The following is a 19,578-nucleotide window of genomic DNA, read 5'->3' on the forward strand; positions in this document are numbered from 1 at the left end:
CTACCCCGTTTGCGGCCTGAGGTGGGATTGGCGTTGGGTTGACTACCCTGTGTTTTAACCCTTGCGAGGCTACGGGGCTAGTGATGGCTGTTAAATCACTTTCCTGTCGACCACTGCGATTTTTCAGGCTTCCCAATGTGGCCTCCAGTATGGTTAATCTGATCTCGATCTTTTTTACGCTTTCGCTGATCGGGAGTAACAGAGACCTTAAGAGGAATTCCAAGTTTCCCAGTGGCACAACAGAGAGGGGGACATTATCACTACTAGTTCCTACATCTGTGCTCAAGGCGGGAGCTATAACTTCCTGCACATTAGATTTAAAGTGTGACTCTACCGGTGGTTTTGCTGTGGGTACCTGATGTTTTGAGGATTTCCCAAAGTCTAAGTGTAGAGTCTTGGGTTTACTGCCACCCTGTGCTCCCTTTGCCCTTCTCCTACGTTTTTTTGGGGGGGGTCCTGGGATTGCTTGTGTGGTGACTACTTTTAATTTGGAATGCTTGTCTTTACGGGTTGTGGGTGGTTGTGGCGTTAGGGCTATAGCCCCCCTAGCGGGACTAATACTAATAGGTGGAGCAGTGCTCGTGATTTCAATTGGGGAGGTGTTCATCCCTTCCCTTAGCAAGAGTGGAACATCCTCAATACGAGTTGACTCCTCCCTTAAAGTAATAGATAAATCTCCCAAGGGGGTGTTTTTCAGGTTGTCCACTGATCGTCTCCGTTCCGCCCTTAGCCTAGACAAATTTCCCTCTTTATCCGCCTCCCCCACAGCCCGTGCAAAATACTTTTCAAGAGTCCCATTTTTCACACCACCCGGCTTCTGAGGGGTACTCTCCTTTGTTGGTGAAGGCATGGTTAAACTCCAGGAGGGTCAGTCAGTTATGCCGTCCAGAACGAGTGCAACAAGATTATGAAGTCTGTAAGTACCTGCACGATATGGGAAGCCAAGAGGATGGGCCCAGCCCGGCCTGCTCCGGCCTGTGACGGCCTTGGACGGTCCCGCCCTTGTCCCGGGCTTCTCCCGGCGCTCCCGCGCGCTCCCGCGCAGCGGGGACAATGGTTCAAGGTATATTCTAGGGGCACTTACTGGTTGGTTGGCGTACAGGGGGGTGTGGCCAGCGGGGAGAGCAGCCCAGGTGTGTCAAATGGGCGCGCAGGGGCTCCTGGTCATCGGAGTCCCTGCCTGCGTGCTCGCAGCCCCGCCGGCTAGCTCACCTGCCCGCACCTCCTGTCCTCAGCTGCTTAGAGTTCCAGGGTCTGCTGGCTCCAATGCGCAAGGCGCAGCGGGACCCGCGAAGCGGGTACCGCGAGGTGAAAATTAACGAAGGGGGAGAAAGGAAAGTCTCAGGAATCCTCCGCAGTCCCCACGAAGTGCAGGCTCTCCCTTCCTGTCAGCATCCAAGGGCGGGCAGCAACGAAATTAGGGGTCTTTTTATACATAAAGAAAGTGACTGAAGCTGAACTTACCGCTCATATAATTTTGTTAGGGGATCTTAATTGTAAGATTTCCAACCTTAATTTAGATATATTTAGAAATAAGGAAAAAGAAGAATCTTTGCAGATTCCTCAAGCGCTTCTACCACGAAACATTAGGACACATTTGAGAGGGAAACTGCTTCTTCAAGAATTGACAAAAGTTGACGGCATTATAGCAAATGGAAGGTTACCCTCAGATACACCGGTGAACTTTACCTGTAAATCAAATAACATTGAATCCATCCTAGACTATGTGATTGTGGGAAGTACCTCCTTCTTCCATCTGAAAGATCTTAAGGTCTCTAATACACTCCATAGCGATCATAAAGTGCTAACTCTCACTGTAAATTTAAATTCAATTCTGACCGATCCTTGGACATTAAACAGTGAAGCGGTTGGCTTTGGTAAGAAATCAGGAAGATGCCACTGGGATATCAGGGCTATTAGGGGGTTGGAAAGTATTTTAGAGGCCACCGTGGACAACTTAGTTAATTGGAACGGCTTTGAAATAGCATGTTTTTCCGACTTTATGAATACGGTGATTGTAATTGCAAAAAAATAGAACCAAAAATGTAATATTAAAGTAACTCCCAGATCTCTACGTCTACTTAATATTGAAATAAATAAATTAATTAGGGAACAATATTTGACCTTCTCCACCGAAAGATATCGTAGAATTTTGCTACTAAAGAGAAGGAGGGCAAGGGTGAAGGTTAAGATGAGAAAAGAGAGGGAGGATAGTATATGGATTAAACTGAGGGAAGCTGCATTGAAAGGTCGAATAAGAACATTCTGGTCCCTCATCGGGGAAGGCTGTGGAGTTAGATCAAGACCACTTCCAGTGTCCATTGAGAAGCATATATGGGTTGGTTATGTCCAGAACATTTATGCAAGTAACGGATCTGTAATGGATTCCAATGAAGTAGATATAGACCTCTCACCATATGGACTGCCTTCTTAAAAAGATATTGAATTGGCCATCAAGGGTTTGCGCTCCTCTGGGGCGATGGGCCCGGATAAGCTCCCAATTTCAGTTTTAAAACAAAACAGTGCAATGTGGAGTAAAATCCTCTTCCCGGTATTCAGATTTTGTTTTGCAAATAAAACCGTTCTCCCATCTGGGAAAGGGAGTATATTAGTCCCCCTCTTCAAGAAGAGAGACCGCGATACTCCACACAATTACCGACAAATTGCACTCTTGGATGCCGTGGGTAAAGTCTTCGCCAAATGCCTTATGTCGCAAATCAATGACTGGGCGGATTTGGGTGAAATTCTCCCATTCTAACAGACTGGATTTAGGCGAAGGCACGGTACCATGGATAATCTAACGGCATTGCAAGTAATAACTGAAAAATACGTTAAAGTCCGAAGAGGGAAAGTGTATGCAGCCTTCATAGACTTCTCCACAGCATTCGACAAAGTAGATCGTCCTTTGCTGTGGATAAAACTATAGGACCTCGGCATGTCGGCCACCCTTCTGGAGTTCGTTTGAGCTCTCCATACTGACACTTGGTGTAGAGTTTTGATGGGAGGGGAAAGTGGTCTATCCCAAGTTATTCCTGCAACAAACGGCTTAAAACAAGGTTGTTTATTAGCCCCTTTATTATTTTCCTTATATCTCTCTGACCTCCCCAATACATTATCTTTAAGTGAAAGTATCGCCCCATTATTGGGGGGAATATCGTTAGTCTGTTTGCTATATGCCGACGACATATTAATACTGGATTTAACACTGAGGGGATTAAATAGTCGTCTGCAGGTATTATATAAATATGCAGAGGCCCATCACTTAAAGATAAATGTGTCTAAAAGTAAAGTAATGTGCATGGTGGGAAGAAAAACATAAAGTACGGGAATTATGCTTGGTCTGTAGGTGGACAAAAATTGGAAGTGGTAAAATCATATGTCTTCCTAGGAAAAACAGTGTGTGGAAATTCGAGTGACAAGGCTCACATAGGAAACAATATTCGGAAAGCAATGTCACAAGGTAAAAGCTTAATCTTACTTTACAGATCCACAGGCAGAAGACGTTTTGCACTTCTACTAGAGGTTTTCCGTGCTAAAATCCAGCTTCCCTGTTGTATGCCATTGAACTACTCGACTTAGGAAAAAAGGGCTTTTTAAATATAACAGAAGGTAAAATCTTGCGGAATCTAGCCTCAGTTAATTCTGCCTGTTCTGTTGCTGCTCTTAGATTGGAATTTGGTTGGCGTAGTAGTTGGGTACAGGGTCTTGCTGGAATAATACGATGGGTTACAAGCCTTGTAAAGGGTGAACCAGGTACATTAAGATCTTTTATTCGGAAAGAAATATTAGGAACCTTAAATGAGCAATCATTAATTGTAAAAAATTTTAGAACTGCGGTTGACTTAATTCAATTGGACGAATCTGTACTTTTTACTCTATCATCATATCAGCTAAAGGCCACTTTGAAACAGGCCTCCTGGAAATTAAGTTTTACTATGGACAGGGAGGCCCGTATTTCAAAGAGAGGCGTCCATCCAGCTATTGACTCTTGTCTGATAAATAAAGTACAATCTTATATTACTTGGAACCTCCCCCACGGAGTGCGCCGTTTTTGGTTTTTATTGAGGCAGGGTTTTCTCCCGCTGAATAATGTATTGTCCAAATGGTTCGGTTCCTCCCCAGTCTGTAATCTGTGTAATAATTCTATCCAGGATGTTACCCATGTGATTTTCATTTGTCCGGCTCTTTTATTGTTCAACGCAAGTGGATGAGGCCAATCTGCCTACAATTATCCATTTTGTCAGCCACTGCATTTATAAACGCCATTTAAAATCCACCAAATGAAATGTTCTGCCATAGGATTTTTTCCTTTTTTCAATGTTTTTTAGAGTTGTATTAAAATACCACTCGGATGTTTTTGACGGTTATCTGTGATTTTATCTGACGTTTTACAAGATTACGTGTATTAGTATTTCATATTTTATTGTTCGAAAATGTATGTCTAATTTTGTGTCCTTTTTATGTGGATCTCATTCGAGTTCCAAAATCATAAATAAACTGAACTTGAACTTGAGAAGCGCGGACGACAGGAAGAGGAACGCTGACTCTCGAGGGTGAACCAGAAGGTAAGAGACCTGGAAGCAATACTGGTCCCAAACACTAGAATGCAAAGCGTTCCAGTGTGGGATCGTAAGAGTTTTATTCTCACTTGTTGGTCCTTGCGTGCTCAAAGTAGCGGGACCGGCAGTTGTGACAGCTGGTTTTGCCAATGCTTGTTCATAGTTATCTAATGGACAATACATTTGAATAGCGGATCTTCACAACCTGAAATTAGTTGCTCCGTCTTATCTACTCTAGTCACATTCTGGCGTATTTTGTCATATTTTTACTCCAAGGGCTGATTACTTGTTTCTGTCTGCATTGATTCCTTTGTTTTATTTTACTCAAAATTAATTTGAACATTGCAGGCACCGCTTTAGCCAAGCAACTTGTATCCTACATAGCAATTATGCTTTGCCATTGCCCTTACACTCTCTCTTGGCATTTGGGTACATTAGTTACTCACACACTTGGTGTTAATTGATTATGAGGGTTTGGGCACTCTGAAATTACTGTGTCAGCATCTTCTGCACTCAGTAGAAGAACTAGAGCCATTCTTCTTGTGGTGGACCTAGCCTGTTCTTTGCCACGGATCCCCTCTGGGTGGATGACCCTTGTTAATACTGCTTCACTTTCAGTGCTTAAGCTATTCTTCATTATGCTCATTCCTTTTCTTACGAAGCTTCCATCTGCTCGTAACAGCCGTGCAACGCAACCTTTATTTATTGTTGTCGATTTAAAGATTTCCCTTGATGGATTTCTAGGTGTTTTACACTTGGCCCATCTGAAACTTGGCCCCCCAAAGCAACAACTTAATTCACTTAGTGATCTAGCGTGCTGCATAAGAACTCAGGGGCAGATTTACAAGCTCCGTGTGCCACATTTGCGTTGTTTTTCCTATGTTAAAAATGACGCAAAAGTGGTGCAGGGGCTTGTAAATCTGCCCCTCAGTATTTGAGAATGCATATATTTTCAGTTCTAACTCTTAATTTTCAAATGTGTTGATTCCTTAAGTGTCACTATTCTTAATTCCAGTTACTTTCAAGTCACAAAAAAATGTATTCTAGGGGGCTCCTCGGCCTACAGCATTGAAAAATACACAGACTACTGAGTGCTTCGGCACTCAGCTGTCTTCTGCCTGAAATGAGAATCGAACAGGGAATCTTATGGAGTTATGCATAGCTTGAGTTCTCTGATTGCAACTTGGCAGTATTAGGGGCTTGGGAAGCTGACCAAAGGGATGTGCGCGCCCTGGAGATGTTGGTCAGGGTGGTGTAATCCAGAGGATTTAGGCAGGTGGGGTGGGATTAGAGATAAATGTAAATAGGATTTGGGGCTACCAGACACCATTTTGTAGTGTAGGCAGGGACCATAGATTAGGCAGGGAGAAGTGCCTTTTTGGAGACCAGAACATTTGGCAGAGGGAAGGGATATGGCGAATAAGGTCCCGTTGGCACTCCGCCTCTTACATGAGGCTGGGCGTGAGGATTTGTTTGTGGTCAGCATTCTGGATGAGCAGGCGTGGGGCTGAGCACGACCTGTAGAGCGTCTAAGGGCGGGGCAGCATTTGTCCTTGCGTGCTTGCTGCCATGTTCAAAGTATATAAGGATGGTGAGGATGGCTCTCGTGGGGTGCAAGCGCATCTGGAGCTGGGTGGGAATGGAGAGGCACGGCGGGTAAAGACAATCAAGAGTGTTCGCAGGGGCAGGAGGGGATGGGGCAACCCAAGGACAGTTCCTAGTCAGCGATAAGTGGAGGGATGACTCAGAGACTTTATAAGGGGAATGGTTGATGAAGGCGTCCACGGCCTGGAGGTCCCTGGCAAGGGCAGGTGGTGTGGTAAACTGGGGAAAAGTGCAGCCACGGATGCTGCAGTAATGGGATAGGGAGAGATGCTGGAGGCAGGGAATGAAGAGGGCAGGGAAGCCGCATGAGGGGCACACAGGTCTGGTGGGGACACCAGGATAGTGCAAGGGAGTGTAAAGTCCATGCAAGAGAATGCTTGGGCTCTACGGGTGGCACTCTTAGAGTAGAGTGCAGATAAAGAGGAGGAGGGAGAACCCATGGTCAATATGGGGATGGGTTAGAACCTCCAGAACCTTCACCTACTTTTGAGAGAGTGCCAAGTATAAATATTGGATCTCAGACCCCAACTCTTCAGTACACCTCTGGACCTGTTGAAGACTCAGAAGAAGGACTGCTTTGTTGCTCGGCTGCAATAAGCACTGCCATTCTCTTGTCCTGCTGTGCTGCCATTCTCTATGAGTGAGAAGGACTTGATCTGCATCTTGAACCCAGTACCACCAGAGTGACTCCAAGGGCTAGATGGAAGGCATCCTGATCAGAAGCCTCAGGGCCAGAACAGGCTTCCTCAATCTTGAACCCATCATCTAGACTCTGCAAGCTATTAGTCCTGTTCTCCCAAGAGATGACACCGAGTCCTGGACCTTTGGAAGGGGACCTGAAGGTGCTTTGCCAGGCTAACTGTGGTTCCAGCAGAACCAACACATCGTGACTCATCGTGTCCCAAAAACTGCACCTCAGTTTGGGACTATCAATCCCTCAGATCTACACAGTTTGCCTCTTTTGGGACTTGTCAATGCCTCGTTTGGCTGTGTTATTTTGCTGTTAAGTCTCGTGGGGCGGGGAGGGGTTGGGGTCCTGGGTGGGTTGTTGTGGGGGGTAATGGGGGTTGGGGGGGCAGTGGTGGTGGCCGAAAGGTATGGATGTATACAGTTTCCAGTCTGCGGTGTGGCGGATGAATGCGTCCTGACTAAATGCAGTGGAGTCCTGGGACAGTGGGGAACCGCTATGACGAGACTGCTGCTTTGTTGGCTGTGGATTGATGTTGCCCTGGCGTGGGTGGGGGAGGGAGCATGGGATGAAATCGATGACTGCGGAGGGCTGGACTGTGGAGAGGGGAGGGAGCCTGGGGGAGGAGTGGGGAGGAAACCGGGTTGGTGGACGAGATACAAAGTCCTGGTTCCTGGCCTGTGTAGGGGTGCTTTGGGTTGGGCGCTGCTACAACTCGGACAGTGGCGTGACTGGAGGGAGGAGGTTACGCTGATTGCTATGTGCTTGCTGGTGAAGAGAGAGGAGGTCAAAGCTTTGGAATGCCGATCACTATAGGAACTTGGAATATGATGGGTTTGAGTTCTCTGCAGAAGCGCCAGAAAATCTAGAAATATATAAATGATCATCAGCTAGACGTGGTGGGCCTTCAGGAGACCCACCTAGCGCATAGAGACGAGTCCCGCCTTAAGCACAAACGGTTTCCCCTCATTTATCGATCGTCTGCCCCCACAAAGCATAATGGGGTGGCCCTTCTCTTCCGCTCTGCCCTCCACTTCCAGCCCATGAGTGTGAGTGGCGATAGGGAAGGCCGCTGGCTCATGGTTAAGGGCCTGCTCCATGGCAGATTGTGCACGTTTGTGGTTCTATAAGCTCCGAATGTGGGCCAAAATGGGTATATTCAGGACCTGTTACAGAAGGTGGAGGACTTTGTAGAGGGGGCCCTGTTCATGCTGGGGGACTTTAATTTGGTCTAAAATAGAGAAATGGACAGCTCCCACCACCAGAGATCCGACACTGGTCTGTTTTCCGCTGAGACGCAGCGACTGATTGGTGACATGGGCCTGATGGATGGCTGGTGCTCTGTCCACCCCCAATCTTGGGACTTTACCTTCTTCTCCCATGTCCACCACTCTTATTCTCGCTTGGACCACATTTTTTTAAGTCGATCTCTTAGAGGAGACATCTGCGAGGCTAGACTCTTCCCGCTATCAGTTTCTCACCACAGCTTGCTCGCTCTTTGCCTCCACTGGTCTGCAGGAGGAGACGGCCAAGGCAAGTGGTACTTCCTGGCCTCTCTTCTCCGAGACGAGACCTCATGCAAGGACTTACTCACGGCCATTCGTGAGTTCTTTGCTCTCAACCCGGTACAAGATACGTCGGTGTTTACAACATGGGACGCCTTTAAGGCATCTCTGAGGGGCACCTGCCTGGCCCTCAATGCTAATCTTAATAAACTGCGGAGGAAGGAACGTGAGGCGTTGGAAGAGGAGATCTTGGCTCTTGAACAGGCCCATAAACAAAACCCTACCAGACTGACACTTCGCCCACTGACGGCAGTCAGGGGGAAACTAAGGGCTCACTATAATAACAGGGCAGAGTTTACCCTGCTGAAATTGCGTCACCTCTCCTATTGCCAGGGGAACAAAGTTGGGAAGAACCCAGCTCATCAACTCGAGATACAATGGGGATTATACAGCACCGCGACAAAGTCAAGGCTGACCTTTTCGGTGACTTCTACGCCTCACTCTACGCGGGAGAAGCTCTTGACCCCTAGAAACAACAAGAATTCCTGGGTGCCCCCCCCCCCACTCCCCCAGGTTTCCACGGAGTGGAATGAGCTACTTGCGGCCCCCTTCACAAGAGACGAGGTCTTGGGAGCCATCAAGGCTTTGAAACCCCATAAGGCACCTGGGGCGGATGGCTATACGGCTCTTTTTTATCAGACCTTTGCCTCAGAGTTAGGCGATTTCCTAGTGCAACTTTTTAATGGCATGGCCGATACCGGGGAAACGTCAGGTTCCATGGCTGAGGCTGTAGTTTCGGTTATTCCCAAACCAGGGAAGGATCCATATAAATGTTCCTCATATAGACCCATAGCCCTTCTCAACCTTGATGCCAAGCTATATTCCGCCATCATTGCGAATAGACTCCAAGACCTGATGCCGGCACTCATCCACCCGGATCAATCCGGATTCATTAAGGGGCGCCAGACCCATGATAATACTAGACGGGTGATACACCTTATAGAGAAGGCAAATGGATTCCAGATCCTGGCGGTCCTGGTGGGCCTTGATGCAGAAAAGGCCTTTGACCGAGTGGATTGGGGCTTCTTGTTCCATACCCTGTCGGCCTTTGGCTTTTCAGCGAAACTCCTATCGATGATCAGAGCAAACTATAGCAGCCCCCGCTCTAAAGTAGTGGTTAATGGCCACCTATCAGCATTTTTCTTGCATACCCGTGGCACCAGGCAGGGGTGCCCCCTTTCCCCCCTGCTCTTCACCCTGAGCATTGAACCGTTGGCTTTAGCCATACGGGAGCACCAGGAGATTCATGGCTTTCCCTTCACGGGTGAGCAACACAAGATTACCTTGTTCGCAGATGACGTTCTCCTTTGCCTTGTAGACCCTGCGCAATCCCTACCGTACGTCCAGGACGTTTTGTCGCGGTCCGAAGAGGTTGCTGGCTTTAGGGTTAACTACGATAAGTCCTATATTCTTAACCTCACGCTTCCCTCGGCGGAGGTGGACCGACTGCGGCCACTCACGCCGCTGTCATGGGCCTCCAACTCCATCCTGTACCTGGGGGTCCATTTGACTCCCACAATAGGGAAATGGTACTCCGCGAACTTCCCTCCGCTGCTGGCGAAGGTGCAGGGCGACCTCGGCCGTTGAAAACCGATGTTTATATCGTGGTTGGGGAGAATCCACACGCTCAAGATGACCCTCCTCCCCAAGTTCTTGTACCTTTTCCAGGCACTCCCTATCCCCCTGGAGCTGGACTTCTTCCGCCGTCTCAAAACGCAAATACCTCGTTTCATTTGGCAAGGGGGGCGGCGCATTTTTCTTTTACCACTCTCCGTCGGCCACGAAGGGAAGGAGGAGTGGGCCTCCCCGATATGCACTTATATTACAACGCAGTGCAGCTACGAGTATTAGTGGAGTGGTCCCAACAAACCTCAGAGAAACATTGGCTGCATATGGACAGGAGTGTGGCGGGGAGAACTATATGGGACCTGATGTGGAAACCCAAAGGGGATAGACCCAAGAACGCGTACATTAGTACTCCCACCAGCACGACCTTGAAAGTATGGGATACGGTCGCGCATGACGAACGATGGATGTCATTCCCGTCCCCCTTCACGCCTATACATTTCAACCCTGCTTTTCCACAAGCCTTACGGGAGGGCCCATTCGATAAGTGGAGGGAAGGGGGTTGCCACGCGCTCATGCACTTGTTTCATGGCCATTCCCCACTCACCTTTGAAAACTGCATGAGAGATTATGGAGTCCCGCTGTCTGAGCGGTTCCACTATATCCAATTGCTTCATTGGGCTACATCATCCGCGGTCGGGGAGGCGGCCACACGACCACCCGCCCTGTTCGAGGCATTCCTCTCCCGGACATCCACTATGAAGGGCGTCATCTCCTTCATTTATAATCTTCTCTCTTCCGCCGTGGCACCCAGGCAGCGCTATATGGGGCTTTGGGAGGAACTGGTACTTGTACCCCGCCAAGTTACATAGGATCTTCCCAAACTCCTCAGATAAATGCTGGAGGATCTGCTGCCTTTTGGACGACTTCCGCCATATCTGGTGGGACTGCCCAGTCATCCGCCCATACTGTGAGGAGATCCTCTCTCATATTAAGGAGCTGCTGGGATACTCGATTGCGGACTCGATGGCTCATATTCTGCTGGGTCTTCGGGATCCGGATCTTGAACATCAGACTAGGGCTGACAAAAAATAATGTGGCTGTGTACTGGAGCTGCCAAGCTCACCCTGGCGGTGGCTTGGAAGAAATCGGAGGCCCCGGCAACCTCCCAAAGGCATGCAAGATTATGGAAGCTACTAGGCATGGAACGCAGGGCAGATATGTTCCTGGGTAATTTAAAGAACTTCATGTTCCGCTGGGGACCCTTGTGTGGTATCGGGTTCCCAAGGCCTACATGCTCCGTAGATAACCCACTTACACCGAAAGAACTGTTGGCACGGAAACTGAAAAGTACAAAGAACAAGTTTATTAAGACCCCATGGGGTGGTGGTACATTCCTACAGAACCCTTCGGCAATGCAAGAAGTATCACACCGAACGTTGGTGTGAGTCCCTCTTTTATACAATTTACAGGCAATAAAACGATAGGCGGCACAAGGTTACAGAGCTTATGTACATATATGGTCATTTTTGGAACACAGCCAACTCATGGGAGGGGTTACAACTCCACTGGTCAGTTTGGCGGAAACATTCCTGAGGGATGACTGGTCAGTCAAGACTGCGCATGTACGAGTTGACCATTGCTAAAAATAGCCTGTTGCTGGGCAAAGTCGAGTGGTCAGTGGTACGGACAACGGACTAAAGGGCATGCTGACCACGAGGCCGCTCATTCCCCAAAATGGCCGCCGTAACATACAAAATGGCGTTTTCTAATATGGCCAAGTTAAGGGGAATAACGTGTAGCAAAGCTAAGCGCTAACCCGGCCACCGTCAAATTACGACAGACGACCCTTGAAGCGTTTAGCTGAAGCTACCTCATAGTGGACATAGTCGGGGTACTCATCTTCAATATCGATTAACATTATCTGAGCAACTTCTTTATGGAGCATCATTTCATTTCGAGCAAAAGTACGTCTAGATGGAATGCAAGCCGACAAGCACATAGAACATAAGACAGGACCACATTGTATACATAAACATACAAAAAACAGTATCCCAATAATGACACACAAAATCGTCAGCAGTTTCCAACCCCAAGTGGTAAGCATCGACCAGAACCATCCTGAAAGAGTCCAAGTTCCATTGTCCGGATGTATCTCAGCGGCTATTTTGTGTAACTTTGAAATGGCATCATAAACAGAAGGCGAATTATCTGGCACGTACACACAGCAGCTACTTCTGATGATTCTACATGCCCCCCCACGGTCAGCTAGAACCACATCTAGAACCATACGGTTCTGGTGCGTAACAATCCTAGACATTTGGAGTTCTTCTGTTATGTTCCCCAATGCAATAGCAGTATCATTGGCTACAGCTTCAACAACACGGGTCAGCCGTCGTATCTTCCGACTGTTCAATGCAGCCCCCACAAAGGAGAACAATCCAAAATTAAAGTCCACATATTGCTGTAAGGCAGTATCAGTCTGATCAATGTCATCCAAGACCACAGCACGTTTAACACGATTTAGTACAAAATCATGATAGAGGATATAGTCATTATATTACATTGGTGGGGCGATGAATACAGGGGGCAACACAAACGATACATAACATGTGCCTAACCATCCTAAAGGGAGCTGATGGTAACCTTTATTGCCACAAATAAAGTACGTATTTCGGGATGCCACAAATGATATACCGTTTGGACTGTCAAGTGTAAGTGTAGTGTTACATTCACTTTTCCCCACCGGGATTGTGCCTTTATTACGAATGCAAAGGTCTGCTTTAGTAGTGATGACATTAATAACGTGTGTACTGGTCATATTAATGTTCCTTCGATTACTGTAAACACGGGGTGCAGACACATTGTCGGGGCGGTACTCCTCCCATTCAAATCGAGTACCCTCAGCTCTTGGATACCCATCCCGATCATGGTAGCAGATTTTATTCAAACGGAAAAGCACCCCCCCTTTCGTTGGCCATCGTAAAGTGAAAAGAAGAGTGTACCAGGCATTACAGGAACCATTATGCGAAAATGGGAGTGGAATGAGTGGAGTGCCCCCCTTTTTCTGATGCCCAGGCAACATCCCACACACCCAGCAATTCGAAGTGTTCGTCATATTGTGAGTATGATGCAAAATCTGAATAAAACTATTGTTCAAATAAGTCTGTCAGTGGCGTTCTTCATGGTAGGGCAAGGTGAAGTGAAAATGTTCAGATGGAGCCGGGGTAGTCGGCAGCAAATGTTCATGTACAGGCACCACAAGTTCCACTACCCAGGCTATTACTGCTATCACCACAATTGTCAATACGAACAAGATGGCACCAAGTATTCTTTTGTCTCGTGATGCAGAAGACGCCATAGTTCAAAAGAGTTCACAATGTCCAAAGTATATATACCTAAAAAAGAAAAATACGGTGCTGAGCTCCGAGGTAGCCGTTGTTTTCTTCTCCGGGGTCAAGACGGGTGTCGCTACTCTTGGCAGAACTGACCCCCCCCCCCCCCCTTGAGATTCCCGGTTTCCGTTTCACAAACCCCAGAGCGGTAACCAACCAGTCTCGAAAACCAAAAAAAATCTTCTCCTTATCGTGGCCGCAGATCGAAACGCTGTCGTCCAGAAACAGTATGGTCCGGGAAGGCTCCCTCGACTTCTGCCGATGTCACAGCTGGGCTCTTTTCTTTATCCAGAATCTCCTTGTAGTCAGTCAGCAGGGCAGGATTCACCAGATCCGGAGAAACACGACGGCAGTGAGTTGAGTGCACCCACCGCTTTCTGTTGGTCACTCGTACAGCTGTCCGAGTAGCCAGGAGGACCTGCTCGGGGCCACGCCACCTCGGTTCCAAGCTATTCGCCCTCTCAAACGATCGGACCATCACAAAGTCCCCAGGACGGAGATTATGAGCCTCTCCAGCAGAATTGTCAGGGAGCGCTTCTCGAACCTGTTGATGAATAGAAAGCAAATCATTTGTTAATCGTGCCAAATAGTCGTTCATCATTATACAAGGCACATCATGTATCAATCGCGGCTTGGGCACTCCCCATATGTTCATCGGCCTTCCGAACACCACTTCATATGGTGTGAGGCCTCTTCGAGAGTGGGGCACTGATCTAAGAGAGAGTAATGCTAGCGGCAAGGCATCCGGCCACTTCAATGATGTGGACGCCACGATTTTTGCCAGTTTCAGCTTCAATGTAGCATTGTACCGCTCGACAAGACCTGCTGACTGAGGGTGGAACACAGCATGAAACTTCTGCTGGATCCCCAAACCCTTTAATACATACTCCACAATTTTCCCAACAAAATGAGGCCCAATATCGCTCCACAAATATTTGCAAACTCCAAATCGAGGGAAGTACTCCTTGAGCAACACCTTGGCTGTTGTCAAAGCTGTATTATCTTTCGTGGGGAAGGCCTCAACCCATTTGCTAAAAGCACACACCACCACTAAGACATACTTAAGGTTATTGCAACGTTAGAGCTGGATGTAATCCATTTGGAGTACCTTAAATGGTGCAGAAGGTGGAACGAACCCTCCTTTCGGAGTATGGGTCCCTTTCGCAGGATTATGTTGTAGACATATCAGACAGGTCTGCACTACTCTCTTGGCAGTATTGGCAATCTCGGGATGCTCCCAAACTCGTGATAACAATCGAGTGATCGCAAAAGCTCCCACATGCGCTAATCCGTGTGTCATCTGAACCATCGCCTGCAAGTATGCTGCAGGCAATTTCCATTTCTCCATGTCTTTACTTCTCCAACAACCCTCATCATCTATCACCCCATCTGCTGCCCATGCCGCAAGTTCTGCTTCAGTCGCTGATTTCTGGATGTCTAGTATCTCTGCTCTAGCATCATACCATCGCTCAGCTTGTGATTTTGTTACGTACATAGGGGAGTCAGTTCGGGACATAGCTGTTTGTCTCGCTATGCTGTCTGCAAAAGCATTTCCTTGGCCCACTTTATCAGTGATCTTTTTATGGGCACTGCATTTAATTATCGCTACTTTTTTTGGACAAAGCAACGCGTTTAGGAGATCACGCACTAGCTCTCCGTGCATAATGTGTACTCCATGAGAAGTCAAAAACCCACGTTCTCTCCAGAGTAAGCCAAAGTCATGCGCTACTCCGAAGGCGTATCGGCTGTCTGTGTCGATGTTCACACATAGGCCAGCACTCAATTCGCAGGCTCGTGTTAACGCTATCAGCTCTGCTGCCTGAGCCGATTTCTGTGGTATTCGTGTTGTTTTTACCACCGTCTTAAGTGTCGTGATCGCATATGCTGCAGAAGTCGTGCCATCTGGCAGCCTCAAACATGATCCATCAACCCACAGTTCCCCATCCACATCTGGAAGGGGCATATCCTGTAAGTCGACACGACCCTTTGTCTGTTCCTCGGTCAGGAAAACACAATCATGATGTTTTTCTTCCTGACCCTCCTCAACCGGATAGGGCAATAAAGTGGCAGGGTTCAGGGTAGCACATCTTTTCAGTGTGATATGTGGCGCCAAAAGTGTGAGCTCATATCCTGTTAAACGTGCACTCGTGAGGTACTGAGTCTTTGTTTGATTTAACAGGGCATCTACTGCATGGGGAACTAGCACCAACAGTTTGTGCGATAATACTATTCCCTCACTCTGACGTATAGCTACTGCTGTTGCTGCAACTGCTCGAAAACACCCAGGTAACCCTCGTGCTACAGGGTCAAGGACTGCTGAAAAGTACGCGCATGGCCTCTGCTTATCCCCGTGTGCCTGCACTAACACTGATAACACGCACCCATCTTTCTCGTGCACGTACAATGTGAACATCTTTGAATAGTCTGGTGTACCTAACACGGGTGCAGAGCAAAGAGCCTGCCTCAATTGTTCAAAAGCATTTTGACATTCATCTGTCCATTCAAGGGGCATTGGTATCGTTTGGGACAGTAACGCTAACAAAGGTTTGATAATGTGTGAAAACCCCATAATCCACTGTCTACAAAAGGATGTTAATCCTATGAAGGCGCGTACATCTCTCTGAGTGCGGGGGACTGGAGTGTCTAAAATTGCCTGAATTCGATCTGATGTTAATGCACGCCCCTCCTTAGACAAAAGATGACCGAGGTAGGTCACCTTGGGTCTACAGTATTGAAGCTTTTTCTTCGAAACTTTGTGGTTATTCTGAGCCAAAAAGGAAAGCAAAGCAAGCGTACTCTCCTCACATTGTGCATAAGTGTCTGCAGCTAACAAAAGGTCATCGACATACTGGATAAGGGCAACTCCAGATTGCAATTCAAAAGAATCAACTGTCTTTTTAAAGCCTGGCTGTAGATACTAGGACTTTCTGTGTAACCTTGGGGAACACGACAAAATCTATACGATTTATTATTTAACGTGAAGCCAAATAAATATCTGCTATCAGGATGGATGGGAATGGAAAAGAACGCATTTTTCAGGTCGATGACACTAAATGTCGTCGCCGTTGGGGGAACCCATGTGAGCAATGTTGTGATGTCGGACACCACCGGATATTGGGGAATGACAATTTGTTAATTTCTCTCAAATCAATAATAAATCGATAGACTTTGTCGTCAGTATCCTTCTTAAGGATCGGAAGAATAGGGCTGTTACAAACGTTGTAGGGAACTTCCTCCACTACTCCTGCAATAATCAAATCCTGAACAATGTGCGTCAGAGCAATTTCACCTTCCTTAGAGATCTTATATTGCGGGACACGTGGCAAGGAGGCTCCCTCCTTGACAGTAATCCGAATAGGTGGAATAAGCATCTGTCCCACATCCGTATCCGAGGTCGCCCATAACGTATGAGGGAGAGAGGCTAATGCTTCAATGTCTTTTATCGTAAAAAATCTGTGTGAATCTGGGTGGTTGTCATTCAAGATAACCCGCACTCCTTCGGGAGCGCAACGTATCGTTGCTCGAAAATATTTAAGCAAATCAATACCCATCATATTATCAGGAGTGTGAGGTGATAACAAAAACGGGGTAAAACTGAAAAATTTAGCAATGCAAGAGGCTGTGATAATGGGCTAGGGGAGGGTGTGCCATCAAACCCTATACATGTGATCATATCGCCAGACAGGGGAGCCCTTGGAACCAAGTTTTTAGATAGAGCACTACGAGTAGCTCCTGTGTCGACTAAAAACTGATCAGTAGAACCCAAAATGTCCGCTGATACATATGGACCTCTTTGATCTACTGGCACTTCAACCGATTCCACACCCCATCCTACGCAATCCTATGCATGCACATAATCCTGATGCTCCACATTCTCACCCTCCGATATCTGATACTGGTTCCGTCTATCAAATGTGTTTCGTTCATCCTGGCCACGACCCCTCTCTTCAAACCTACCACGATCACCTCCACCACCTCTCATCCCCGAAAACTATTCCTTGATCTTCCACCTCCTCGACCACGCTGACTACGTTGCTCACGAAGTACCGGACAATCTTCGGCCCAATGGCCAAACTCCTTACAATAGGCACATTGATCCTCCGCTATATCCGTACGCCCGTACGACTCATTACCCCCTCCTCGTCTGCCTCTATCATTCCACCTAGATTGCATTCCACGAACCTGTGCCAACATCACCTTCGTTTTCAACTCCTTCGCTTTCTTGTCAATACTTTCTTTAGCCTCCAATTCCTGCCGCTCATAATACTGAGCCATAGTTAACAAAGACGCAGGGGTCGCCGTGGTCCAGGAACTCTCACTCGTTTTCAATGGCTTCGCAATCTCCGGTAGGAGATTAGCCACATACTTATCAACAAACAGATGCCTACCCGTATCATCTGTTAATTATTGCCCACTGTAATCATGAAACGCTTCCTCGAACCGTGTAAAAAAGTCTGATACCGATTCGTCTAACTTTTGTTTGCACGAAGCTAACATGGTCCAATCGATCTTTTTAGAAGGAACAAGCGTTTTTAGTTTAGTCAAGATAGCCGCCGGGAGATCTAAAATCAAAATACACGGTTTACATGCAGGTTCCCTTTCTGAATCAGCCCGTTCTAAATCCTTCCAAGTAGCCCCAAAAATCGTTTGGTCATTAGTTTTACGAATCAACCTCCACATGTCAGGCGGAAGAATTAACCCAAAAAACAGATCTATATCAACAAGAGTCATGACACAGGACGAAATAGCCCCTTCCACCCCTTCATAGAATGCGGCTGGATTCTTCCGAAGATCAGGCAAAGAATTTTTTAATGCCATAACATCTGATCTATTCCAAGGCGTATATACCCAATTATATATAAAGTACCCTTTCGCATCCTTCGACGCCTTATCCTCGTCTGTGCCCTCACCCTTAGGGGGAACATACAAAGGCGCAGCTTCACGCATAGGCATAACATGCACGGTAGAATTCTTATCTGAACCCCGTAGAGAACACTCCTTCGACTTTGCATCGGACCCCGGCACGGACTCCTTATTCTTTTTCTGGTCTTCCCGTAGCTTGGACGTCTCATCCCGCAGCTGGATCAATTGCTTGAAAAAGGTATCGACATCTGCAAGGACAAATAAACCTTTATCCAAATTCTCACGATTAACCGACACAGCCTTAGGTTCTAAAGTCTCTGAATATTTACGAAATGTAGTAACAACTTCATCAGCCAGAGTAGTCAGAAAACACACCAATTCACGTTCTGTCCATTTACCCCTCTCAGCAACAACGTCAGACACAGTTACATAATGTGTATTCAATTTACGGGCCCAACTACGCAAGTCCGTGGCTCTCTCCGCAGATAACCTGACACTGGACGTTCCTCCCTTTCCCGACTTATCCTGTCCTTCATCACCGGAGTCCTCGGATGGGGCCGTAGGGTGGACATACGGAGGCGGAGAGCGATCTAGTAATGAAAAATCATCAATGTCATTAGTAAGGACAGGATAAAGCGGACGACGAATAGGAAATTGACCAGTCGTTTGCAAATTACGTTCCCGTGTCTCCCTCTCTATCTTCTCCTGTGCCTCTTTCTCCTCAAGCTGTAAAGCCTTATCCCGAGCAGCCTTGCCCTGCTCTTTGTCCGCCAAGGCAACCTCACGCTTCATACGCTCACGCACCGCTTTCTCCCACATTCGCATACAATCAAACATATTTTGTCTAGACCTGCGCTGAAACAAACATTGTTCCACAAACTGAACCTTTCGTAAATCGAACGTCCCATGTAGTGGCCATTGCAACTCAGGATCCGTTTTAGTATACTTATGCCATAATTTGCTGTACATTATAGGGGGAAGGCCAAATTTTATGTACATTTCACGATTTGAAGTTCCTTCTGGGGGAGCCGGCTGTGATTCAGCTAACCTAATTGAGGTACCATTTCCAAGACAGCACATCCCTCGGAGTGTGCTTAAAACAGGCATGTTCAAAGAGTATCACGAAAGCGCGATACTATATAACTGGCACTTACAGTACTTCACACAAATGTGCCGCTCAAAGTAAAAAAAACAAAATTAGAGAAACATCTCTACATGCCTGCCTATGTGAAGTGCACTACACATATGATTCAAAGATCACAAAGTCACAAATGTTAGCTAACTCAAATCATAGACACAATCATAGAACTTCAGTAAGCGTCCGTAGACTACCTTAC

Source organism: Lissotriton vulgaris, chromosome 5 (genome assembly GCF_964263255.1).
Source record: "Lissotriton vulgaris chromosome 5, aLisVul1.2, whole genome shotgun sequence".
NCBI classification, from domain to species: domain Eukaryota; kingdom Metazoa; phylum Chordata; class Amphibia; order Caudata; family Salamandridae; genus Lissotriton; species Lissotriton vulgaris.